This window comes from Mus caroli, chromosome 7, assembly GCF_900094665.2.
Source record: "Mus caroli chromosome 7, CAROLI_EIJ_v1.1, whole genome shotgun sequence".
In the NCBI taxonomy this organism is placed as follows: domain Eukaryota; kingdom Metazoa; phylum Chordata; class Mammalia; order Rodentia; family Muridae; genus Mus; species Mus caroli.
This window is the reverse complement of record NC_034576.1, coordinates 121262315-121270690: the sequence shown is the minus strand read 5'-3', so window position 1 is coordinate 121270690 and position 8376 is coordinate 121262315.

The window sequence follows — 8376 nt, the reverse complement described above, 5'->3', positions numbered from 1 at the left end:
AAGACCCTATCTTGTCACTGATCCCTAAATCAGACTAGTTAGCAGCTATTTGCTGATCTTGAGATTGTAGAAGTATCAAAAGCCACAGAGCTGAGTTAGACTACAGGGGAGGAGGAACTTGTGTTGTGTACAAACTTATGTCCTTTCTATAAGAGACTTGAGCATACTCAGAATTTGGTGTCCTTAAGGGGGATCTATTCTGAGACCACTGCCCCCTCACTAAGTTCCACAAACACACAGAGAGACTATCCCAGAGGAAGCATCAAGAGGGGAAAATGGGGCCTGGGGAGATGGCCAGTGGGTGAAATGTTTGCCATGCAAACAGGAGACAAGTTTGGATCCCCAGATCCAATGTAATTCTGAGTGAGCACAACAGCTCCAGGGCATGAGAGGCAGAGACAGGGAATCTCTGGAACAAGGTCATGAGCCATAGTAGTTGAAATGGAGAGCTCTGGGTTGATTCAGATAACCTATCTCCCTCTGTATGATAGAGAGTGGACATGGAAGGCACCCGACATTGACCTCACACCTCCTTGTGCAAACATGCTTACACACACACACATACACACACACACACACACACACACACGCAATAAGAAGGAACGAATCAGAGGCAGAAAAGCAGATGCAGGGGGTCACATGGAGAGATGGAGACACTGAGGAGATGAAAAGTAGGATTTCAAGAACGTTGTGGAGCAACACGAGGCCAGAAGAAATTCCCAGATAGCCTAGGCCCAGAGACTCCATTACAATGGAGCTAGTGTCTATGAGTCCCCAGGGTCCATGCTGAACAATGACTTGTATTTTTTAAAAGTGGGAAACTGAGGAGATGGCTCAGTCAGTAAAGTAGTTGTCAAACAAGCATGAAAACATGAGCTCAAATCCCCAGCATCCATGTTAAAAAGCCAGGTCCAGTAGTGTGAGCCTGTAATCCCCTGGTGGGAAGGTAGAGACAAGGGGATCCCTAGCTCTCGCTCACCAGCCAGTCAGCAAGCTGCAGGTTCAGTGAGTGGCCCTGGCTTCAAAACTAACATGGAAAGTAATGGAGACAAATATCCAACCTCAACTTCTGGCCTCCACACACAAGCACTAGTACATGTACAAACAGAAAACACAAAATAAATAAGTAAGCGAATGCCTTCCTATCTACAAAAGGCACATAGGAACAAATGCATATAAACAAGACCCGAGAGAAATGCTGTTTGGGAGGAACAGGAGAGAAGAGAATGAAAGAAGATTATTAATTAATTAGTAATAAAACACATGGAAGCTCTGTTCATATAAATGGTGACATTAGCTGAGGGGAGTGTGTGTGTGTGTGTGTGTGTGAGACATTAGCTGAGGGGAGTGTGTGTGTGTGTGTGTGTGTGTGTGTGTGTGTGTGTGACATTAGCTGAGGGGAGTGTGTGTGTGTGTGTGTGTGTGTGTGTGTGTGTGTTTCCAGGAAGGAAACAAAGCCACACTGTGTTAAACGGACTGATCAGAATTTTGTGATTGTAGGAAGTTAGAATGTTGCAGATCTGGAGTGATTGTAGGAAGTTAGAATGTTGCAGATCTGGGGTCAAGCACCATAGGCTATCTTAGTTCCCTCAATAACCAGTCCTTTCCTGCCTCTGTATCTGATCTATCATCCTGAGACTATCATGTGAATCTCTGGGGGATGTATTATCATAACAGACTACTCTCTTCCTCCAACCCAGCAGCTACGACCTGTCATCAGATATCGTCTGAGACCTGTAGAAGAGATGTCTCTGATCGGCTAGATCCCACCCATCTGATCTTTCCACCCAGGTATTTGAAAAGCTCCTTGACTTTAGTTCTCAACCCTAGAAACTGCATGAAGCTGTTGCCAAGTTGGAACACGCCATTTGTGGCAACCCAGATCCAGGTTCCCAGGCCATGCGCTGAGTCCCTGGGGCCCAGAAAGAATGAAGGGAGGAAAAATCAGAGCGGGAAAAGGAGCAGGGAGAAAAAGAGAGAGGGAACAGGGGGAGGGGGTTGCCAAGATTCCATATAGAATATTGGCTACTGGGGAGGAGGCTGATGGAGGAAAAGTCTCCATCTTTTGAAGCTGAACAAGATATTGCCCAAGGGTAAAGAGAAGCCGCCATCACTGCCCTAGAGGACAGCTAAGGAACAGTTGGGAGAAATACTTGTCGTTGGAATTTTTCATGTTTTCTGAATTTTGAACAACATAGAAATGTTACCAACTCAAACATTAAAATAATCACTTTTTTTTTGTAAATTTGGCCAGGTTAGTAATCATTAGAGAAGAGACTTTTGAACATAAATATATTTTCTTCTTTTAAAACATTTGTCATTTTTTAAAAAACCTATTTTATTTTATTTCTTTTTTGAGAAAAAAAATGGAAGGCCACTGTTTGTCTCTACCATGCCTAGGAGTGGCTGGATGAGGCTGGCCCTCCCTCAGGCCACTCTGGAGGCTGGTGTGTGCATTCTGGCTGAACACTCTACAGCCTTAGAAGCCACTGGTCCCTTAGCAGTTATATGAATGGCTCCATACTCAAGCTACTCAGCCTCATAGTTGATGCTCTCCTCTCCCACAGCTTTGTCTTCTCCAGGGCCACAGAGAGACCAGCAAGTCCAAAGCAGTTTCTCCCGGAGCCTTTCTCTATCCTCCAAGGAGGTTATACAAGTGTCGTTGATGGTTTGGAAGAGAGCAAAGCATCCCCACCACACACTCCAGGGGCTCTTTTCTGACCTAGCATTTGAGTTCTTCATCCTGGCTAATGATTTTCTACCACAAGTGAATTGACTCAGCCCACAGGAGGGCTTGTTGGCCCTGGAATTCAATTTGAGGGGAGTGTTCAGGTGGCACTCTGACCACTGAGGATATGAGGAGATGGTTAGGGCCCAGTAAACAGCTGCCTGTCAGAACCAAGTGGCAGACAGAACACCATGCCTCCTACTTCAGAATAAAAGCTTCCCAGACCAGGTCGAGTCTAACCCCAAACTTGTCCCCCAAAAGAATTCTCCTCCTGCTGGAGTCATAGTGTCTAAAACTCCACCACAAGAGAGCCATTGCTTGCTAGAATCTTCTAAGGGAAAACAACCCAGATGTTGCCAGGTTCACAGGGACTGGTCCTGCATCCCCTTGCCTGTCTCATTTACATGGTCTCTCTCCTTCTTGCCCTTACTCCTGTTGATGCCTCTGCCAAAAGTGTCTTTCTTTTATTAAATATTTATGCGTTTGTATGTGTGCATGGTTGCACATGCATGTGTGTATGCATGTGGAAGTCAGAGAACAGCCTCTGCAATCTTCTTCAGGAATGATGTCTACCTCCCATTGGCCTGGAGCTTGCTAATTAAGCTATTCTGACCAGTCTGTGAGCTCCAGGAACTCTTCTGCTTCCACCTCTACAGCACAGGCACACACCACACCCATGTTTGTTGTTTGTTTGTTTGTTTGTTTGTTTGTTTGTTTTGTTAAGAAGGATCCTGGGAATCTAACTCAGACTCTCATGCTTGTGGTATTTAACAAGACGATTAGCTTACTGTATAAACTCAAAATTATTAGTAAACGAGGAGCTGCAATGGCTCAATGTGTATACACACACACACACACACACACACACACACACACACACACATACACCTGAAGAAGTCAGCTCAGGGCCTTTGGAAAATTCCACCAGGCCCCAGAACATGAAGGCCCCTCCCCTTCGGGAAAAGAGAGGTCATGGAGAACATAGGCACCCCTCCCCTCTGGAAGAGAGAAACCACAAGGAAGGCCAACCATCAGCCACATGCAGAGCATGACTATTGGCCACCCGCCTCATTCCCTAAGGACCAATCAGTTTAAAAGTCACACTGTTCGGCCAATCATATTGTGCCTAGTTGCTGTTGTGCTATTCTACCCCTGAAAACTGTATAAAAACTGGCCGAATGGGCTTCCCCAGGGTGGTTGCCTCTTCTTTGGGTGCAGGACAACCCCAGCATGCTGGAACAATAAACTCCTCTTGCATTTGCATCAATCCCTGGCTCTCTGCAGGTTCACTCAGGAGGTCCCCAGTAGTTAAGACTCATCAGAGTCTTACAGAGTCAATACACCTGGGTGAGTGGAGGGATAGACACAGGCAGACAGACTGACATCTACATATAAATGAATAGATAAATCCTATCTGCTTCATGAATGGAAGAGAAGATCAGGGCTTCCCACCAGCCCTGAAATGGGACTCGCCCCCATCTTGACTGCTCCAGCCTCTATGGAGGATGGCCACTGACTAGACCTAGGCTTAGCAACTGTTGCAAGCTGTGGTCACACAGTGAGGTTTAATTAAGACACACTACCCCACCCTGAGACTGAGAAACCAAGAGCAGAGGGGTCACTTTCACCTTTTCCTTGTCCTTCTCCCCTAATCCAGGGCACAAAAGAATTCTCTGAAATTGCCCTGAGTTTTAGCATAAGTCCCTCACTCCTCCTCACTACAAAGAAAAGGAATGGAACATTGAAGACACACAGTCCCAGACAAGAATCTGGTCTCTTGACAAACAATTCGCTGCCATTAGACAGCTAAACCGCATTAAACTGTTAGAGTACATGCCCTCCATGTTTCTACAGCACTGCCCATTTCCATCAGATAAAGCTAACATAAGATTCCCTGTTTGCATCAAAGGTTTCCATTCATGTAAAACATACATTAAATACATACATATGCTTTTCTCTGTCTTTGGTTACTGGGACCTCAGCCATGAGCCTGGTAAATGGTAAGATGGAACTACCTTCTGTTTTATGTGTGTTTTATTTATCCATAGACTGTGTGTGCTGTCCAGATTCCAGAGACATATAGGTGAGTGTGCCAGGCACATGAAGGCATAGTCATGTGAGGGGCAATCAACTGCAAGCTAGGATTCACCTTTCAGGAATGCCTCAGTGCTGTTCTGCACAAACCTATCCTAGAAGTACATTTCCTCCCACCCTTCAGAGCAAGAAGCACAGCCCCTATGATCCTAGAACAGAGCATCTCCCCAATGGCTCCAGTTAGAGTACGCTGTCTAACAAATTCCCCCCAAAACTTAGGAATGACTTCACACATTTAATCAGCAAACATTCATTATTCCACTGCTGCAGGAGGTCTGGAATGTGGAGAGCTCAGCTTCATGGTCCTAGTTCAAGCTCAATTGTGCAGTCCCTGCCAAGCTGTTGGATGCAGCTGTTCCTGACGGACTGGGAGAGTCACTTCCAAGTTCAATTACATGGCTGTTGGCAGGAGACTTTAATACATCCCCATGTGGGTCTCTCTAGAGGGCTTCTTGCTGTGTGGCTTCCACCAATGATACTGAATCGGGAACAAAAAGGCATGTGTACCCAAGGCAGGAACAGAGGCTTGGAGACCTAGTCTTCGCCGGGCTATCCCTTTCTGCCATGTTTCATTCATTGGAAGGTAGGTAGAGCTTTGGTCTGCATAGGCAGTGTCAATCTGAAAGGCTCATGTAGGGAATGCTTGGTCCCCAGCTTGTGGCATAAGTTTGGTAGGTAGGTCCTTAAAAGTTTTTAGAGACCTGGCTTGCCTGGAGGACTTCAGTCGCTGGGAGTACACCTGTGGGGCTGCATCTCATTCCATTTTGGTTTCTCTGCATCCTGTCTGCCATGAGCAGCTTCTGCCCTGTGTTCCCTGCCATCATGTGCTCGCTTTCAAGTTGTTCTGCCTGACTCAAGGCTCAGCATCAGTGGGTCAAAAGAAAAAAAAAAAACAGATCTTTCCTCCTTTTAAGTTGTTTATGTCAGGTCTTTTGACACCATGACAAAAAGTCTAATCTAGACAATAAGCTCAGTGGACACTCAGGGAGACAGGCTTAATCTCTACATCCTGAAGAGCAGGAGACCAAAGAGTTCAGGGACATATTTATAAAATCACACTAACATGGAATCCTTTCACCCCTACTACTGAATGCTTATCTTCTAAGATTAAGAAAGCCATTGTAGGGCTGGAAGGATGACTTAGTGGTTAAGAATGCTTGCTGCACATTCATGAGGACTGGAGTTCAGATCCCAGCACTAATGTAAGAAGCCAGGCATCCCACGCACACCTGTAATCCAAGCTCAGATGGAGACGGGGACAGGAGAATCTCTGGGGCTCACCATTTCCAACCTCACTGAGAAAATGCAAGCATAGGGTTCAGGGAGAGCCCTTGAGAGTGACAAGGGCGGGTGTACAGTGCTCTCTTCCAGACCACATGGGAGCACAGAGGTGCTCACACCCTCACATTCATGTACACATTCGTGTAACACACAAATAAACAACTCTTCTAAACATGAAAACCCCTGGGTGGGAAGCATGTCGAGTTCTCTTTCTCTGCTCCACCATCATCTCCATTGCTTCAAACACAGGAGAATGATGCTGTTAATTGCTGCTGTCTTCTGAGCCAAGGGTCAGGCTCCAAACAAATGTTAGCTGCCTTGCCTGCATTTAATTCTCACATCAATACCATTAAGGAGATACTATTCTGATTCTCCTTAGTTGAGAAAACAGTGCCTTGAACAGCTAAGTGGTCTATCTGTGTTAAATAGCTAATAGTGCACAAATCAGGATCTAAGCCCAGATCTCACTGCAAACCCCATGGTGTTAAGCACTATCCTACACTGCCTCCAACTGCTCAGTAAAGAAAGCTCCAACTGTCCCAGCAACTGGGTAAGGTTCTCCAAACCAATATTCTACAAGTGGGAAGAAAAGAAAGTTTAATGTGAAATTAGGGCTCGGGAGATAGCTCAATGGTTAAGCACTTGTCCTGGAAACGTGTGAACCCAAATTTGCATCCCCAGAAACAACATAAATGTTGGGAGAGGTGGAAGTCTGCCTGTCCCTCTATCCTCAAAAGGAAGAGACAAGGGATCGCCCAAGGCAAGCTGACTAGCCAAACTACTAGATTGGGTTGAGAGGCCTTGCCTTAATTAAGAAGGTAGCATGGCGATTGAGAATGATTCCTGGCATCAGCCTCAAGCCTCCTGTCCTGCCTGCACATGTCCCCACACACATGCACTCATGTATACCACAGTCACAGACATGAAAATTGGGGGAAAGGAAAGGCAACTTGAGATTAGGCAGGGCTGCAGTTTGCATACATATGTATGCGCACATACTGCAGTCTACTCAAGAACGGAGCCAAACAAATGAAAGAAATTGAAAGCACAGCCTGAATGCATGCAAATCTATGCAGATCTATACAAATGTATGTAAGTGGCTGTGCCAATCCGTATAAACAACCATGCCCTGCAAAGCAAAGAGGCTGGTCATGAGGCAATCTTCCAAGATACTCTTGACCTCTGTTGGCACAAGGGTCACCATTAGACAAAGGGGAAAGCATCTATATTGAAGACTCAATGAAAAGTTGTAGCAAGCAGGGATGACATCCAGAGTTTTGCAGGAGTTGGATACCCAAGAGCAGAGAGGCCTGGCTCGCCCAGCTCCCCACAAGCTGCCAGATTCAATAAATTAAAGAAAAAACAAACCATTAAAGAAGAATCCTACTTACAAACAATTGCCTGGGCTCTTGTGCCAAAGGCAAGTTAGCAAAAACAGAATTTGAAATCTAAACTTACAGTGTCTTCATTTCCAAACTCAGGTAAGTGTCAGACCCATCTGGAGCCCTGTGCATGCCCTGGGGCTTCAGGAGCCGGCATTCGACTGTGGGAGGCAGATATATGGAAAACTGCATTTTAAAAACACCCCTGGGTAACTGTGAACTAGAAGTCCATGAAAAAAGTGACATTTTAAAACACTCAAGGTCTGATATCAGGCACGCCTGCATTTATACCTCAGCACGACATTTCCTAACTGGATGACCTCAAGTGGTTGACCAGATATCCAGATTCCAGTATCCTTAGTTTAGATGACTTTGTTCTCTTCTTCCAAGTTGGCTGTGGGCAGATGAAGTGGCTACAGTGTTTGCTACTCTCCCAGAGGACCTGAGATTGGTGCCCAGCAAACACCTAGAATTCCAGTTCTAAGAATCTGATGCCTTTGTGTGCCTCCATACACACTGGGCACACACAGACACATGCACTTACACATTTAAAAATAAATAAATCAAACTTAAACTAAAGCAAGAGCCAGGTGTGATAGCTCACATCTTTAATCCCAGCACCCGAGAAGCTGAGATAGGAGGATCACCATCTGACTTGGCAGCCAGCCTGAGCTACAGAGTGAATTCCCATCTAAAACCTGAGAAGAAAAACTAAGAATTTGGTTGTAGAGATTAAAAGATTAAACAAGATAATTCATGTGAAGGGCCTGACACATAGAACAACTCAGTACTAGGATCATTTCTTAATGTGGTTCTCAACCTTCCTAATGCTGTGACTCTTTAATACAGCTCCTCATATTGTGGTGACCCCAAACCATAACATTATTTTCC